Source organism: Aedes aegypti, chromosome 3 (genome assembly GCF_002204515.2).
Source record: "Aedes aegypti strain LVP_AGWG chromosome 3, AaegL5.0 Primary Assembly, whole genome shotgun sequence".
NCBI lineage: Eukaryota > Metazoa > Arthropoda > Insecta > Diptera > Culicidae > Aedes > Aedes aegypti.
The window spans coordinates 57,834,480-57,854,138 of record NC_035109.1 but is presented as its reverse complement, the minus strand read 5'-3'; the positions used below and the strand labels follow the sequence as shown (position 1 = coordinate 57,854,138).

The 19,659-nt window shown below is 36.3% G+C and overlaps 1 long non-coding RNA gene across 1 annotated transcript; it reads right to left on the bottom strand.

The window, feature by feature from the left end:
* Positions 1-18,969: 18,969 nt before the first annotated feature.
* LOC110678509 lies at positions 18,970-19,245 on the bottom strand. Its single transcript, XR_002501667.1, has 2 exons — positions 19,153-19,245; positions 18,970-19,092 (listed from the first exon to the last, which is right to left on the bottom strand). It is a non-coding gene; the product is annotated as an uncharacterized LOC110678509 (long non-coding RNA).
* Positions 19,246-19,659: the final 414 nt, after the last annotated feature.

The following is a 19,659-nucleotide window of genomic DNA, read 5'->3' as shown; positions in this document are numbered from 1 at the left end:
GAATCGATCCGAAAATGTGCCAACAACAACGCATCAATTTTGCACGTAAAAACCTTACCCTGGCACTAGTTTAAGCTATTGATTGGTGCAACTGAATAGTTGATGATAATTTGCGCCCTCTGCAAAGCCGGGACCCGATGCTTTATGTGTGAGTGCACCCGGTGAATTATGGCGGAGGTTTTGAGAGCACAAATGAATTATACAAAGGTAGGATCGATGGAAAACAAAACTTGGACCCCGAGCCGGGATTGTGTTTGATCGGGTAGGTAGGTGCAGTCCAGAGAGTGCACCCACTTCGAGCGAAAGATAATAATTGATGAATGGAATCAGCCGAGCGGAACCGAATTTACTCGAAATTAGTGATGGGGGGTTTACTTTGTTCAAACAGACAATTATTCAGACCTGGGTGATTGAAACAGTTAGAACGCTTATGAATGGTGTCTAGATAATAGATGAATGTACCAATTAAATTACGGATGCTTCAGGGAGGTATGAAATTTTATTTTAAGAATCATAGAGACAACATTTGCTTGTCAAATTTCCCTTCATAGAGGGGTACCTGGGGCAGTAGGAACACCCCCTGTATCTTTGAAGATGCATATTATTTTACTCTTTAGATGCAAACAACTTTCAGTAACTAGTAACAAAATAAGTTATCCACTAAATGTTCAGAAAAATTCTAAATACCGTCGTTAAAGGTGAGAATAGGGCAAATTTATGTAAACTTGACGATAAATGTTGGGTTTACATATTTTTTCTCATAGCTCTTCAATTTATTGGTATAATCGTTCCTTTAAGTGGGTTTATCATACTTGTGAAACATCCTAGATATCTTTTCGTCTTGTTTGCATCGTATTTCATCAATATTTTTCAGCTTTGAATGGTTTTGCAATCATATTCTCAAAAACAAGTTATTTCAATTACAGTGACCCAATGTCACCCCCTCTATGGGGTGAGATTGGGCCATTTTTCATTCACTTGTGGTGCCACTTTGAATAAATATTTTTCTTTATTTTTTTTGGACAGCTGTTAATGTACCATCAAAGTATATACACACCAAATTTAAAGTTTATTGGAGTTAAATTGCGATAGTTATTCAATAAATAAATCGTACATATCACTTTTTGACCCATTCTCACCCCCAACGACGGGACATTAACCGCTCTACCGGCAGCTTCATTTTTGACCGCAGGAAAAAAAATTCAAATCGCGATAACTTTTTTGTTTCTCGGTATTTTTGCATCATTTTTTTACAAGTTCTCAAAAAACTCTTCTAGTTTGAGGATCCGTGTCGATATTGATCATTGGTCATCTGGATCCAGAGATATTCCGAAATTCCTTGGGGGACCGACGCTCAATCATAACCCACGTATATATTTTAGGCTACATATATTTTAACGTATTCAGATGTTCACTCTTTGGAACAATACCTTAATGAGAGTATGTTGTGAAAATATGAAGCAATTTGGAGCAGCCGTCTTTGAGTAATGAGCATTTATGTTGCTGGTACCAAGCTGACCAAATAAAGATCTTGAAAACTTCAAAAAAACCTCATATCGTAATTTTCAGATATCTCTAAGAATTCATAATCAATTTGTATGATTTTTTCAGAGTAGCTCATTATTACATAGCATTGTATAGCCCACATGTTACTTTTTCGATAAGTTGACGTAGAACAAAATGGCCGCCTAAGACATTTTGTATGGAAAATGTCGGTCCTCCAAGGAACATTGGAATATCTTTAAAACCAGATCACCAATCATCAATATCGACACGGATCCTTAAACTAGAAGAGTTGTTTGAGAACTTGTGAAAAAATGGTGAAAAAATAGCGAGAAACAAAAAAGTTATCGCGATTTGATTTTTTTTCTTGCAGTAAAAAAAAGAAGCTGCCGGTAGAGGGGTTAACAACTGTTTTTAGAAATCAGTTAAAAATATTCATTCACCACGGCACTATAAGTGAATAAAAAATGCCCCTATCTCACCCCATAGATGAGGTGATATTTGGGCCATTGATTGAAGTACTGTGAGCTTTCGTTTTTGACATACCCCGATTTTGAAATTTCTAGCCTATCTCCCTAAATGGAACGGTTGGTACGGTTGTCCACGTTTCTTCATTTACAATACTTGAAAAGTTTTTGTCTATCATGTTATTCACTCGTGAATGATCTGATCAACGTTAATTTTTGAATTATCTTCAAACCCCAAGTCTGTACAGTTGGCCTGGCCATTTTAATTGATACAAACATTGATATGCTGCAAACATTAATACTGACAAGAAAATACTAGAATTAATTTCGGTATTTCCAGGATGCTTTTCAATATTGGCTGTGCAAGCACTTAGATTAGATGAGGTTAGATTATTATATTTTAGCCCATTGAGTTCTGTACGATTGTGTCTCTCTTTTTTGTGAGTAATATATTTAGAAGGACTAAAGAATGTTGGCTTTGTTTTTTGCTATGCTTTATAACCAAAAAGTTCATAAAATTATATGTGGAGGTCATTTTAACCAAATAGTATGAAGTTCAAACAATATTTGCAAACATTGAATAAATCTTTTCAACACTAGAATAAAAAAGAAACAAATAGAAACCTTGAAAACTTTATAACCCTACACAAATCATGAAATAGATTCCACGAAAATTTCTTTGTATTGCTGTGTGCATTTGAGGTGCAAATCTTTACTAAATGTCCTTCAAATGCTGTAAGACAAAAAAATCAAAAAACACCTAGCACACATCACCGCCAACCTAGCATAAAAAAGCTTACTCTGACATTGCATAGCCTTCAAAGAGGTGAACCCGCCCAAGGCTGAAAGCCTCTACAATAAAGAAAAATCAAAATCGCATAGCCTGTAATAGTAGTTTTTTGCAATTTATCATCATAATAGGCTGATTTTCATCATGCCAATCTGTCATCAAACGGCCAACTTTCCTGCACTGAATTATGCAGTTCGGGAATAGTCATTACGCAACTGAAACCAGTGCTGTAATGATTCATTACGTAACGCTTTCTTATTACACAATTGTTTTGAGTTGCGTAATGAATCATTACATAACAATTTTTCAGAAATTGTTAAATGATGGTAAATGCATTCTGATATAATTTCTGATACCCTCAAGTGGTCTCCTGCAAAAAAAATGTTGTACGTAACTCGTTGCAGAACTGGTGTTGGTGTTTCCGCATTTGATATTTGCGTTTCAAACGCACACAGTAATATTGTATTGCAAACTAGTTGTCCCGGCAAACATTGTACTGCCAAGCAGTAGGCTGTGAATGATTAAGCTATGCAAAAATCACCTACAAAATGTCAGAGAAATGCATCCCGATTTATTCCCTTTTTTCGGTAGATTTTCACCAATATTTTAATTTACAAACACGTCGCATCTTTTCTGACATTGTTTGGTATGATATGAAAAGTAAATTGTACGATGGTTTTTATTTGAATATAGATGGTCAATTCTGTATTTAAATAGAACTTCCCGAGAAAGATCAAAAATCCCGAGAAGTACGGGAATCCCGAGAAACAGAAAACCATTTCCCGGGAAACGGGAATCTCGGGAAATGTTGGGATTGGCAACTCTACTGCAAATGATGTCTTTATCCATTTATGTTCCTATGGACAGTTGCATATCAGAAGCCTTCCCAGTAGCACGCTTCATATTGATCGTATGCACTATACATGTAATATAGTGTCTATTGTATTAGAACCATACAATGCTTGCACATTAAAAGCTATATAATCGCTCCCTAGAGTCAGGTACTCTGCAGACAGGATAACAAGATATAAAAAAGCTTTTAAGTAAGACGAGAAATTAGATCAAATATATTCTTATATTATAATTGTTTTTATTATTGTTTTTATTACTACATCGAATTTTTTAAAACGAAAACAGTTTTGATTTTCAAGAGAAGGTGTTCTTTCGACTTCACATTAAAAAGTATGTCTATCCTTTATTTTAAGGACTTAAAGTACCGTTTTGACTCATATTCCGCACACTTAAGGCCATCAGTGACTTCAAATGCATCTGATAGGCATAAATTAACTGATTTTCGTGAAAATTTCAATTGCATTACAAAGCCCAACTGTTAGCTGTTAGATTTGCTGACAAAATTGTTTATTTAAACTTGTTTAGTATTGTTTTTAAGTAAAAGTTTGGATCAACATTTTGATTCAAATGCCGAACACTGGGTTCATTCTGTCTCATATTCCGAACACCTTGATTCAAATTCCGAACAGCACGAATAAATCATATTCAAATGAATAATTTCGCAAATAAAATCATCTGAGCTAGTTCTACTGGTCTCGAACTAGAGAATCATCACTACTCCCGAGGTATAAAATAGATTTAAAAACGTTAAAATTGAATTGCAATTAATTGCCATTTCCTTGTTATTTGGTGACATATTTCAGCGAAACATTTCAACCAAAACGTCATACAAAAACCGAGTGTTCGGAATATGAGTCTGTTTGGAATTTGAGACAAAACGTTATGCTCACATGGCATACTCACATCGAGTGCACATAAATAAAGGCCTTCAAAGCGCTGCACAAAATCATAATTTGCGAGGGAACTTAAAGTAGATAGTGCCACGATCAGGAAGATTGAAATACAAGAAGCGAAAATTGTATGTAAGACATCTTCGAGGGGAGGATGCCCTAAGAAAAAACATTTTTCTTCCGGCAAGCATCTAAAACTTGAACTGGCTCTTTTCTACTGTTTTTTTATAAATGAGCAATAACCATAAAACTGTCACAGCAATCTTGATTGTGCTCCTTTCAAGCTCAGCAAGTGATGAATCCATAATTTCAAAAGGCGATTCAGCATCCGAAATTTGAGAATATCTGAAGAGAAACTGTCAAGTGATCGAGAAAACATTGAGCTGTTTAAGTAACAGACTTTTGACATTGCGTAGGAAAAAAACATATCATTTGATCAACTTTATAATGCCGATGAATCCGGGCTCTTTTTAAAATGTCTTAAAAACGCAAATCCTCGGCATCAGGACATAAGGCAGCCAAATGTAGAGTCACATTTATGCCTTGCGCTATAGTGCGTTGGGGACCCATAAAATGCATAAAAAAATTGCATTCCACTTTTGAAGCATTCCTGTATTTTTGAAAAATGTTTAAAAATTTGTACATTTTATATACTGCTTCGCGTTAGAAAATGGGTTAACCAACATGCGAAGTTTAATTTTTGACCAACTTCGCCGCGTCGCAACTCGGTTCTCAATAATGCGCATAATGCAAACGGCGGAGGGCATAGATGCGCAATATAGCGAAAAGACTCGCGACGCGGCGAAGTTGGTCAAAAATCGAACTTCGCACATTGGTTCATCCATTTTTAGTCGCGAAGCAGTATATTTTTTTACAATCAGTATGAGAGTATGGTGGAATTTAAACAATTTCAAATCGATTTTTCCGTTAGTTACACGATACAGTTACACGGAAAACAAAAAAAAAACACAGAAAAAAATTAAAATTTTATATTATGGAAAATACTAAAAAAAATTAAACTTAAAGAGGCTCCAGGAAAAGTTAAAAATAATATGAATTCAAAAAAAAAGAAGTAGAAAAACTGGTAACAGAAATTCATGAACTTGCAAACAAAAATAAATTATTGTCCATAACGTATTTAGATCGATTTTAGATAGCGAAAGATCTAGAACACCATGAACAGCGGTATACGCCTATATGAAGGCAATGTCTTTAAAACATTATATTTTATTCAAAATAATTCGTTTATTTTGTGCAAACTTTCAATTGTTTTGCTATGAAATCGTTAAAAGCGATTCCATTTTTATAGAAATTCCTTCCTAAGTAAATCTAATGGCGTTTGTAGAACTTATGTGAGACGATAGTCTCTGGTTTGTTCATCTATAATCATCAAAATAATAGTTTATAAAAATTTTAAATATTTACAATGAATTACCAAATTATAATTATTTTTATCATCGTAATTCCAAGATGACTCTGAAGTGAAAATTTATGCAAAATTAGTCTGAACCATCATTTAAAATATCCTTGGATAGTTACAGGATATGACCCTTAAACACCCCACTAGAAAAATCACAAAGAATTCTTGAAAAAATATTATGAATAATTTTCGAATGAATCATCCGAATAACTGCAATGAATCCTAAAAGTTTCGTTTTTTTCTATTTGGCATAGCATCTCAACTGGGACAGAACCTACATCTCTGCTACTACGACTATTTCCACAGTTATTGACGTCAGTAGCCTTCTCTGTAAATTGATAATTTTGGCATTTGACGGTATATCCTGCAGCCTACAACCTCACAGACATTTCAAATTAAAAAGATTATTTTATGTTCAGGAAAAATATTTTATTAAGATATATAAAATAAATTTTGTGTGAAGACTTTAACCATGTTTTAAACATCGATAAAATCAATCATGCTCTTCTCACGAAAGCATTGCTCACATTAGATCAAATATTTTATCTTTTTATTATACAACTATGGTTACTAGAGCACTTCCAAAAACAATAAAAAGTTTGAAAATCTTATCTCCCACATATTCCTTGCAATCATTACAATAAAAAGGAGTATTCTATGAAATTTTCAGCTTTATTTTATATGTCATATGGAAACAACTATGGATAAATTTGGAACTGAAATTTTAGCACAAACTTTTTTTTTCTAGTCCAAACTCATTCTTGTAGCCATAATAAAGGAAGTTGTTGAAAATATCAACCCATTCTGATGGACCGGGAAAGAGCTCTATGTAGGATTACAGTCCAGTTGGCTTCTGCAAAAATTTGAAACAAAAATAGCTCAAAATGGGTCTGTTTAAAAAAAAAGAACCTTAATAGTAAGTTCTAATAATTAGCTTAAGTAACAGGTTTCGGGGGCTTCCTTAGCCTAGTGGTTAGAGTCCGCGGCTACAAAGCAAAGTCAAAGGTGCCTGGGTTCGATTCACGGTCGATCCAGGATCTTTTCGTAAAGGAAATTTCCCAGACTTCCTTGGGCATAGATTATCATCGTACCTACCACACGATATACGAATGTGAAAATGGCAACTTTGGCAAAGAAAGCTCTCATTTGATAACTGTGGAAATGCTCATAAGAACACTAAGCTGAGAAGCTGGCTCTGTCCCAGTGATGACGTAATGCCAAGAAGAAGAAGAATAAGTTTCAATAATTAAATGAAAATTGTACTGGTGTTTGGAAGTATTATGCCACTTTGTCTACATGAAGTCAAATGTAAACTTTCTACGTCTTTGAACCTCTTATAAATGCTCACGAATATAGCTGAAAATTCGACAGGATTATGTTTTCATCATAAGGATAGTAAGGAGTTGAAGATAAAGTTTTCAAACTTTTTTGCATGTTGAACCACCCTAATGGCTGGTTTCCTTAACCTAGCAGTAAAATCCTTGGCTACAAGGCAAAGTCATGATAAGAGTGTCTAGGTTTGATTCCAGGAAGGTTCAAGAGCTTTCCGTAATGGAAATTTCCCTGACTTCCTTAGGCATACAGTGCCATCATATCTGCGATATACGAACGCGAAAAAAACCATTTTAGCAAAAAAAAAAGGCTCTCAGTTAATACTGAGAACCCTAAGGTAAAAAGCAGGGAGTGGTGTTTGATCCTTCGACCTTGACGCTTGCTCCTGCGGGGGCCGGCGATGAGGGCAGGATCAAACATGTCGCGCATCGGTCGAGTAAAGTGAAAAAGTGCCGCGTTCGATTAGTTCTTTTTGATCTTTCGACGTTGACGCTTGCTCCTTGGCAGTGCGTCAAGAAAGCCCGAGCAGTCGTCAGTTGTTTTCCCTCTCGGGTCGCGCGACTATTTTCTCTGTGTGTTTTTATATAGCTGAGCAAACGAGTGAAGCTGAAAGTGGATTGTTGCTGCTCAAGGATGACGGATCAATTGGTGAGCTCGTTTCATGCTACTATATCTAATCTATAAAATATGTATGATTGCACCTTCAATCGTTACAACGGTGAGACGTAAATATGATTTTTCAACAAACTATGAAAGGTTCGTCACTGTGAGTGTCGACATAAAATCTGATTCATAAATTATTCACGTCCAATTTTTTTTTTCTCAAAACACCTTTTTCCTTTTACTTTTATTTTTGTAATTAAAAAAAAACTTTGAATGGTTCGACACTACGAGTGTAGACTTGCGAAAGGTTCACTTTATTCAACAAACTTTGATAGGTACGTCACCTCAAGTGTCGGCATAATTTTTCTCTACATAGATATTGTTCCCACCAAATGAAAATATTATATTTACATATAAGCATATTTATAGCTCACAAATAATTATTTATCATGGTCTAATCGCTTATCAAAGTGAATCCTGTGACCCAACGATCCTCCCCATTAACAAACATCCCTCCCAGTAACCTTTGTGGAGATGCAGAGGCAAACACGGTCTCCAAATAGCAAAGGTTACACACTAACATTCCTTCCCCCAATCCCACCTGACTGCAAGGACGTAGCTGGCGCCGTTATTGACCATGTATAAATAGAGGCACTGAATTATGCACACTGAAGAAGATTATGGCCAATCCCAGCCGATCTTCTAGTAGATTCTTTGTGCATTTTCACTGACCTCGGTCAATCACGGAATAGCAACCATTGATATGTGTAGTCAGTCTAAGCTAAGCTAAGCTAAACTAGAACCCTAAGGTAAAAAGCAGGATCTGTCCCATTGAGAAAAAAGAAGAAGTAAACCAATGATGATCTGCAGCACATCTTGAGAGTCTGTTCATCTCTTTCTGCTACAGTACTGATTAGATCGGGAGAATAACAGTGCATGATAAAACCCATCTAAACAAGCCTGGGGAACAGTATTGCTATCGGATGTTTTGGGATTGTTTATCACGCCTGTAAAATAAAACACGTACATCCAATGGCAAATAAGTGCGAGAAATAAGTTTTATCATCGCTCTCTCTGTGGACACTCGCTCGCTGCTGTTATTTATCAAACTTCCTACATGGACCGCTTTGATCTTGCTTTGAAATCAAATGAGAACGAATTCTGCAATGGCCGCCTAGAATATTGAGTTGTGATGGGCTAGAACATTTACACCGTGTCCAGTATATTCTCATACAAATTCGAGATAACATTACTTTGCGCTTGTCTAACTGACATCATTGGTGATAATATTTTTTGAAAATGGTTGTAATACTGATTCACTACAGGAAATATTTCAATTATAAACTTATTTTATCAACTCAAGAATTTACGAAAAATATTTCCAGCGGCACGCTCATAGGCAGAGCCCAATTTCAATCTGCAGTTATCGCACATATAGGGGGAGATCCCCCAGTACCGGACACTTAAGCCACTATATTCATAATTCCAAAAATATTGGTTTTATTTGCTCGTGTTACCCATTTATGATAAGTATTATCATTTTTGTAGTGTACAAAAATAAATTTGAAAATATAAATATGAATTTTGACATTGCATTTTGATGATGTATTTTAGTACCAAATTGATCGATCTTGAAAGGTGGCACCCAATACCGGACACGATGTGGAAACGCCTCGAATTCTGTAAATTTGAACATAATTGAATACTTTTACTTTATGAATAGTATATTAGTGCCAATGCAATGCATTTGCAACATTTACAAGAACAATTTGAGTTTTTATTCGTTTGCAAGATGTCCATCAAAAACCTCTTTCATATATGATGAAAAATAGCACATTTTACGATATTGTTCTGAATGCTCATTCTTCTTAGTTTTAATGCATGTTTGATACCATGATCGACGGAATTCATGAAAAATGAATATATTTTAAGACACTGGTGCAATAATTACAAAGACATCATATAACAAATCAAGCTGTCCGAAACTGAGGTTCTTAAACAAAATTGTAATTTGTCCATATTTAGTTCAATTATGGTACAAAATACATTCATACCATCAAATTAGGATAAAGTTCGATCATGCTTGCGTGATCCAAAGTATTTTTTCCATGTTCAAAATAATTACTAAATAGGCTCAAAATTACGGCGATACGTCAAATTTGTTAAGATTTTCAAACTTTTCTACTTTTTCAAAAAGGCATACATATTTCAAGGATGTGTTATTCTACGCAAACATTAGTCTCCATAATAGCTTTCTTTTCTTCTAATACACCATCTTGATTGGACCATGATTTCGCAATTTTTCAACTTTGTCCGGTATTGGGTGCTGTCCGGTACTGGGGGATCTCCCCCTATTTATCAAATTTTATCAATATTTATCTATTCAAAACGCAATATGATTAGCTTAAAGTTTCTGAAACTTTTTTGTGGATGCTCTGATTTTCACTTTGTAAACCAGACCAATATGAACAAAAATTCATTTTAAGTGCAAAACACGACTTCAGTGGACATTTCATCACTTATCATAGCAATTATTTTTTCTTATTCATAAAACAAGCTATTCTACGTTAGTATAATACTACCAGACTACAATGAAATACTACAACATTGGATTATCTTACATTCAGTAAAGTTATACCAAAGAAAAGAAAAAGTGTATGAGAATATATTGGACACGGTGTATGAGGGTAGGGTTTCGTTCTACTTCGTCGTAAGCGCTATTATTCGTCGTATCAAACTAAAAATGTTCCACTACGGCCAATATTCCAACTTACCTGCAACCTAGATTCATTTTTCAAGCGTAATTTTGTGGAAGCTGTTATAGTTCGTACACTTGCACACCAAAAATGCAATGAAACTACGGTATTTCGATAAATAACATCAGTTTACTTTGCACTTTTTCACCGAAATCGCATGGACGAACACGATTTGACATGACATACTTCGCCGGGCGTTTATTCTCACTATGGAAAACCTTCGTACTTCTTTTCTGAAGGATTTCATTCCAATCACACGCCGTAAAAGTTCTATAATTCATGAAATTTTATGGAATTTCTACAACGACCGCGTAAAATTGAGAATTTAAACAAAGTTCAATCCGTCGTACTGAGAAAAAAAGCTAGTGCGCATCAATGTGTGCGCGATGCCCAGCGTAAAAAAAAACAATTCCATTGATTGTGTTGTTTTCGCTGCACTGTGTGCAAATGTCATAATTGTTCAGTCAAAAGAAATTGTGTTTATATTTTTGAGCTGAATTTTGATGGCGATCAATGAATTTTTAAGGAAATTAATATATTTCATCATGCTGGCGAATGGAGGGAAATGCCCGTAGATCTATATATTCTAGTAACAAATTTTATAATATCGTTGATATGTTGTTTTTTGACCACTCACTATATCATAATGCACCGTAAGTTGTAAGACGAATCTGGAAATTGATTGCGACAGAATTGAAAACCATACGACGAATTGAGAATACGACAAGATGCAATTTCATTGCATTATTTCCGAAAAAACGATCAAGATTTATCAAAATCTTATTTGACAATGCGAAAGCCGTTCTGGGACAGAATTGTTTGGCATCGGTTTGTATCGGCATAATTCACTGCAATACTGGGAAAATCGCAGGGTCTCACTGATCAATGGTGGAGTCACCTTATTTGATCTTTAGGACACGCGAAAATGTCAATTTTGCGCCACTATGTTACTTTCAATTAATTTAAATCAATCAAATAACAATTATCGCAAACTAATCTCTAAAACCAAATTACCATTTAGTTGGCATCTGTCATTTTGTTCTAAACAAAAATGCGATGAAACTTTGGATTTTCCTCATATTTTCCTGGGCATTCACAAAAGTTTACGTTGACAAATATTTTAATGCATGTTTGACAGCATTCATTAAGTTGGTTACGTTTGCAGGAAATTATTATCGCACCATGCACTCCCTCAGGGGCTGTGCAGCAAAACACAAACCAAAGGAAATCAAAATGCAAATCCCGCTCAGTGATAAACCCTTAGCAGTTCTCTCCCGAAGCAAGAAGTCATATTTTCTAGCAGAAGCTGCTGCAAGCGCAAACTGCAAAGATCCCCTTCCATACTATTCGCCCTTGCCACCCCCCCAACCCTGTTTACTCCGGATCAATAAGGTGCAAAGTTTTCAATGTCCCACGTGACGCTCCGCTTCAAAACATCTCCAAGAATCGAAGAAACCATTCAATGGTGAGGGTTTCCCCTTTTCCAGGACATGCGACAGAACCTACGGGGTTGGGGCGAGAAATAACAATATCGAGGACATTTTTGTGCAACTACATCACGTTGCAACAATATTGATATAGATTGAGGAACTTTATCAAGACCGTATAGGCTATTGCTTCGTCTTGTCTTTACATCGATCTGGAGAACTGGCGGATGAGTAGGGGAGGACCGGGATAAGTTGGAACACTTTCAGTTTGACATAGAAATCTAATTTTTCTTGAAAGTTTATCTAGTACTTTGCTTAGGTATAAGATTTTTGTTGGTATACATAGAAATTTTTCAAACCACATATCAATAACAACATTTTAACTAATCGATATTGAACTTCATTTAAGTATTACAGATGCTAGCCTAAGGATTCCGTAAGGAGGAAGAGGATTTTTTTTATCTTGATTTTGAAATATAAATCATAATTCCTTAGGCGGATGGCCTTACTCCGTCTTCCCCTACGACAAGGGGAGCGATGGCGAAGACGATGCGCAGATAGGACCACATCTGCATTCCTATTTGGTCCCCAGAAGCTTGGGACCTGTGACTGTTCGTCGTGTGAGCATGTTGTGTACTGTCAAGATCTGAGGCAACAGCAGCAGGATAATGCACATATAGACAGCAGACACGCAAGGAATGCTTATCCTGTGTCAAGAGTGGATGATGGCTTGCTTGTTCTTGCCACCATCATCATCGTTCTAGTATAGTATGTAGAAAGTACACGGTCGCTGTAATTGAAAGATGCATCGTCATACTCGAGGGAAATTGAGCAGTGACATTTTTCAGGATGTTGGGTTTTGTTGGTATTATCCGATCACAACTGCACGACTGATTTGGTCATATTCGATAATGGTAGCAATCGACGCTTTTTGTAACGAATACAAAAACGTTGATTCTACCCCATTACCCCGAATGTCGTTTCCCCGAATGCCATCACCCCGAATTCCATCACCCCGAATGCTATTTCTCCGAATTTAAAATTATCTTAACATGATGATATTGATTACATTTCCCATCATATTGGAATTCGGGGTAATGTCATTCGGGGTGATGGGTCGTTCGGGGTTTTGGAATTCGGGGTAATGGCGTTCGGGTTAATGACATTCGGGGTAATGGGATTCGGGGTAATGGGGTAGAATCAAAAACGTTTCATGCCTGTAGGGGATCGTCCATACACAAATTTTAAAATCGTCCAGACAAACTTTAAAATTTTTGTGGATAAAAAACCACCACCTCATGAGTCTGAAAATCCAGGTTAAAAAAGAACAAGTGGTTTATGGACAGCCTCTAGTGAGCTTTATGAATAATGGCGCCTGATTGATGATCCTTTTTTTCATAAGTGTGCAAGAGAAATACCTGGGCACTTCCATCATTCGCGTCACCTCTATGGTTTACCCGTCCAAATTCTCTGAATCTTTGCAATCAGCAACACTCTAATATGCCGTATCATTTGGCCAAATATGAGATCGATAGCTTATGAATAGAAAACCCTGCCGAAGTTACTTGTTGTGACAACAGAAAATTGCAAAGATTTTTATCTAAAAGATGTAATAGTTTTATTCGAAATTTACTCCAATTGTAAGTAGTAACCCAACCCAGGTAAGTCAGGCGTGAAAATATTGTACAACATTGACCCAAAAATGCAGTCTTGAGGAACACCAACTCTTACAGGCAGTGTATAAGACATGGAATTCTGATAATAAACCTGAAGTGTACGAATTGACAGATAACTTTGAATTTTTTTAACAATGTATGTTGGGAAATTGAAGTTTTGTAACTTAACAATCAAGTTTGTATGCCAAATACTGTTGAATGTTTTTTTCTATGTCAAGAAGAGCAAGACCAGTAGAGTCGCCTTTAGATTTGTTGGAACGGATCAAATTTGTTACACGTAAAAGTTGAGGAGTGGTCTTCGAAATATCTTACAATGTATATTAAAATATGTAAGCTTTCAATCAAACCTTCATGCCAAACACTTCCGAATGCCTTTTCTTTGTCTAGAAATGCATGGCTAATTGAATAACCTTCAGATTCAATTAATCCAATCAAGCTCATTACACATATACTAGTTGACGAGTAGTCGAATTATCGACTAATAAAGAATTGATTTTTGTGACCGTTATCCTAAAAACTAGCTTCTATACTCAATCCACCACCTCAATATTCTCACAGAACCCCATCCGATCCCCCATCCATTACTTTCATTTTCGTCCCATTTTAGTTTCTATAATGATGCACATGTTCCCTCATAATGTATGGCGTCAGCTTTCGCAAGCTCCCAAGCGAAAATCAGATCGGTTTGGCACACAAAAAGTCAGACAAAACTTTAGCAAACACACTTGATTGCATTCGTCAACTGCTGCCTCGGGGAGGGATGAAATGGTGGTTCCTCTTATGAATCCTTGTTCATTTTGTGCTTCTATGTGCCTGTTCGATTTGGGGTTTGGGTTTTTTCGGCTGCAGTCTGTTAATACCGTTCGAATTCAACGATATGATGATGGTGATTCCCATCAGATACCTATCCAAAAGAGATTACGAACATGTGAGAGCAGATTATTTGAAATATTTGATTTTGGTACTGCTTGGGGTATTCACAGCTGCTACTGGGTAAATGGAGCACAGTAGTAAAGGATAAAACAAAGTGATATTTTTACAGCTGTAGTCTCAGTCTACATAGTTTATCATGACTCATTAGAGCATTTTGTGTCCTGTACATATTGACTGATCTACCACCATTACAAAACTTTGACTACCAATATTCTAAATGTGGCTTTCCTTAGCCAAGTGTTTAGATTCCACGGCTTCAAAGCAAAGCCATGCTGAAGGTGCCTGGGTTCGATTCCCGGTATGTTCAGGATTTTTTCGTAATGGAAATTTTCTTGACTTCCCTAGGAATAAAGTCTCATCGTGCATGTCACACGATATATGAATGCGAAAATGGCAACTTTGGCAAAAAAGCTCTCAATTAATAACTGTTGAAGTACTCACAGGAACACTAAACCAAGAAGTAGGCTTTTTCTCAGTGAGGACGTAATGTCAAGAAGATGGGATGAGTTGATCATTCTATATCATCCGCAAAGCAAACAAAATGAGTGGAATCAGAGATATTCTCAATCAAAGTAGGCATGTTTTTGAGGGAACAACAACAATAACTCCCAAACGGAAGGAGATAGCGAGTTTCTTTACTCGCCAAATCACGCATTTTTCAAAGCTCTAAAAGTGTTTCAGTAGTCTTTGATGAGAAATTTAAATTGAAAATAGCTCTAAATCGGTCAATTGAGAAGATACAAAAAAACTTTTTATGGCAAAGTTGCTTGAAATTGAATGGTCTACAACTTTGCTGAAGCATGTATAATATAATTTCTACAAATAAGAAAGTTAGTTACACAATTTCTATGAAAATATGGTCCACCCTTATTTTCAATATCGCCAAACAAAGAACCTTACTAATACAAACAACTTTGTAGAAGACCATTTTCGTGTAATGTTTCATTCTAAAGCTCAAAATACATCTTTCCGCGTAAAACTGATTCCTGGACCATAGTGCATTGTTTTCGTTGAACATGTTGTGAGCTTGACTATAATGACAGGCAACAAATCGGTGTGAATTGAATGGCCGCATCAGCATCAGCACTGTTTCTGAGTTAAACGAAAAACCTTAAGATTATTAGAAGCACGCGCCTATCAACAGAGCTAGCTCAACACTATGAGGGTGTGCTGCCCAAATTCTAATACAGGGCTTCTTGTCGGCAAGCAGTTCGTAGTCCAGACTCTTTTTGTCTGCAATAGTGTGCTCGGCGATTAGGGCTCATTCATTTATTTCATAACGCTAAAATTGACCATTTTAGACACCCACTTACCCCCTTGTAACGCTTTTTTTATGAACATTATTCAATTTTTGTATGGACCGTAACATCCTTAGGACACCCACCCACCCCCTCTAGCATTATGAAATTTGTGAATGGGCCCTTATTAGACGCTTATGCGGTGACAATGGGGTGACGCGTAGAGTGGCGAAAAATATTGCTTACGGCTTTGTTTCGTCGTGGTGTCTTTGTCAGTCATAGAAAACAAAAAAATGACAATATTTCACGCACTGATTATTTTCTCTTATTTTTCGTTATCGGTAAGGTTAATGGTTACCATCTCTGGTTACAATACGTTTATGCTCGGCAAAATAATAAAGATTGTGTGCTCCAACGTAACAAAAATGACACTAAAGTTCATCGTAATTGACAGTTAATAGGCTTTTCATTGAAAGATTTGCAATAAGCGGACTTAAATGAAGGAAATTGCAATGAACGAATTGACACCGTATCCTACCTTTAGCTAATTAGTACCTGTTTGAAACGGGAATCGAGTGCCACCAATCTTTTTCGAATGCTTCTTAAGACATGTTATAACTAAAACGAGGTTATGAATACCTTAAAAACATTTTAAAATAAGTTTGTGATTAACTCCTTTTTTATGTTCTCTGGGGTCAATATGGTTCCAGAGAAGTTTGAAGGGCTGTAACGTTTTTGTTAGCTAATCGATTTATGATTTTTTTTCACACCAGATGTTGTTGCGCGAGTTGTTTGTTACGCGCATATTTTTTTTTTTTTCAAATACAGTAATGTTCCGATTTTGTCAGCCCCATGCTGATTTAAGGGTTGACAAAATCGGAAAAGAGCTAAAATCGGGATAATTTTTTTCTACTGGTTTTAAATTTTATTTTAACTTAAGGACTTAGTTTTATGATTTTGTTAATATAAACATTGTTTTTTTTTTCTAATTGTTTATTTATTGGGCTCAAGCGTGTTTAACACGGAGCCAATGGTCATTTAAATTGTATTGTTGTTGTGCAATTTCATTCAAACTATAATAAAAACTAACATACGGACTAATCCGATATATCGGACTTCGAACCGATAGACGACAGTCGGGATGAGCTTCGCTGCTTTTTCTCCTTAGGTGGCAAAATACTCCTAGACGTCTTGGCCTTCAAGTCACGTTTTTTCTGCGGCTCCGTTTCGTCTTCCACACTAATCTGTGCAACCCCTGCATACTGCGTATATGTCTTTCCGTTGGCCCTCCAAAATCTTATTGGCACTGGTTTGGCCTTGGATTTCGGTATATCCTCTTTTTCCTGAGTTTCCTCGCATATTTCTTCCGACGCAATGTTTTCCTCCTCTAAAACCTCTATCTCCAAAAGTTCCGTTACTTTTCCAATTTCCATTGATGTATTTTCCTTCACTACACTAGCATAGGTGCATGGTTCTCCCATTTCCTTGTCAGCATTTGGACGTTGAACCTTTTTCTTGGGACAGGCGCTCATCTGGTGTCCCTTTTCAGCACAAATAAAACACTTTTCCTTGTTTCCGAAGTAAAAAATGTTACCTCTCCAGTTAAGGAAATAAAGCACTGGCGGAATTTCTGATTTGACGTTCATATACACCCCACGAACGCCGTTGTATATGTCCAATCCAAGAACAGTAGGAAACTTTTCCCGTATTACTCGTTTAACTTCTCCGTACTTGCCTAGGACCTACGATATTTTTTTATCGGGCAGCTCCGGTGGTAGTTCACACACTCGTACGTATTGAAAATTGTCTTCCGCATCTGATGCTTGCACCACCACTGTCGTCCCATTCGCATATTCAAAACGAAGTGGATGTGCATTGTTCTCCATTGCTTGCTTGAAAGCTTTTTGGGTCTTGCATTTCAAGTAAACACTGTGGGTTTCCGCTCGTCTGTACAGAGTATCCATTTCGATGGTACTGATATCCAGTGCTTTGACAAATTTGGCGATTTCTTCATAAGAGGGCCGTGCAGATTCCGGAGGAAAAGCAAACCTCACCGTGTTCTTAATTTCAACCATCTTCAAGCACACTTATGGATTTTCAACAGTAACCAAGAGATACGTTCTGCTGCACCCGTTCGCGACAGCAGATGAAAGCAAAACTGAAACATTGTTTTTTTTTTACTTCCACTTTCTATGTAACGTAATCCAAGCTAACATTGATAAGTTTCATGGATAATTATAAGGAATTTCAAATTTCAAAAATTCGATCTTAAGATGATTGTATAGACGTGGCCAAGGTCATAAATGACTTTATGCACCCAATATTGCCAGTATATACGTGTTTAGTCTTATTAAAATAAATATAAATTTTAGGCTGACAAAATCGTGAAAAAAGGATGCTAAAATCGGGGTTAGACAAAATCGGGTCAAAAGGGTGCTAAAATGTGGGGTAGATAAAATCGGATTATTACTGTGTTTTAAAAAATAGCTTTTAAGAATTTTTAAATTTGGTGGACTAGAAAAAAAGTTTGCTGTTATAGCTTCATCATGCTCTGGAATTCCCAACTAACCAATGTCTTGGACAGAGTATTCAGCAGAATTGAAAGGTCAAGTTTAGTTCATTAACACTTGTCCGCCTAAGATATTCGTCACTTACACGGACGACGAAGCCTCAAAATCAGTTGGAACGCTAAATTCAACCCACTATATCTCGGCTGTCCTAAGTCCGATTTACAAAATTTTGGCACCTACAGAAATGTATGGGCTTCTAGATTCATGTCAGATTTTTGAAATATTTTTGGAAACTACTGTTTGATTTGTAGTACTTAAAACACCGGAGCAAGTCCTAAAAAAATTTCTAACCGCCTGTTGCGACGCGTTTTGGACCAGCCTAAGAAATGAACCGGTCTAGTCGCGAGCATAACCGCAACATGACAGTTCGCATAGTAGTAGTGGTAGGAGAAGGAGAGAAGGCGAACAAACCGGTCGATGAGAGAGCGAAGAGAATAGGCAAAGTAAATAAAAAACATATGAGATTGGTAAATAAGGGATCTTTCTCCATCGCAAATTAATAATTTGATTGATTCCAACGTAAATTTTATTGTGTTCGGAAAGTTTAATACGGAAATAAGTATAATTTGTGGTGAGAATAGTTGCGGAAAGCCCGAAAATTTGTTGGTTCAGTGTATAATTATCTGTAAGTAGTCCTGGAAGTGGAATATGTGCGATAAGTGAAATGAAGGTTGAATTTAATTTGTGTTACTTACCATTTCCCTAGCGGCAGTATAATATCGGTTACCTGGTTTCCTGAAAATCAATTAGGTCCCAAATTAACGTTCCCGTTGACTGCGAAAAATAGTAAGTAGAAGTAGGATGAGAAATAGTGATTTCTGATTAGTAATTATAAACACCCAAATCATGAACAGCACCTGCAACATAAGTAGGGTAACGGCACCAGTATTCATCCGGCCAAAAATTTGATTCTACTAAACTAGGAAGTTGTGAGAAGGAAACCACTTTTTTTGTAAGTAAATGAATTAGTTGTAAGAAAGTTATGGAAAATAATTAAAAATATATTGCAGTTGAGCGTTGCTGAAAACCAATCAGCTGCTTCGAATTTTTTGGTTTCCCTTCGGGAACACCGCCAGTAATTTGAAGATAACTTAGAATTTATCGCGATAACCAATAGATTTTTTTATTGTATGATGATCGTATTAGTGTAACCAAACAATTGGCATTGAATTTTCGATTGTTAGCTGTTCAAAAAACTACAA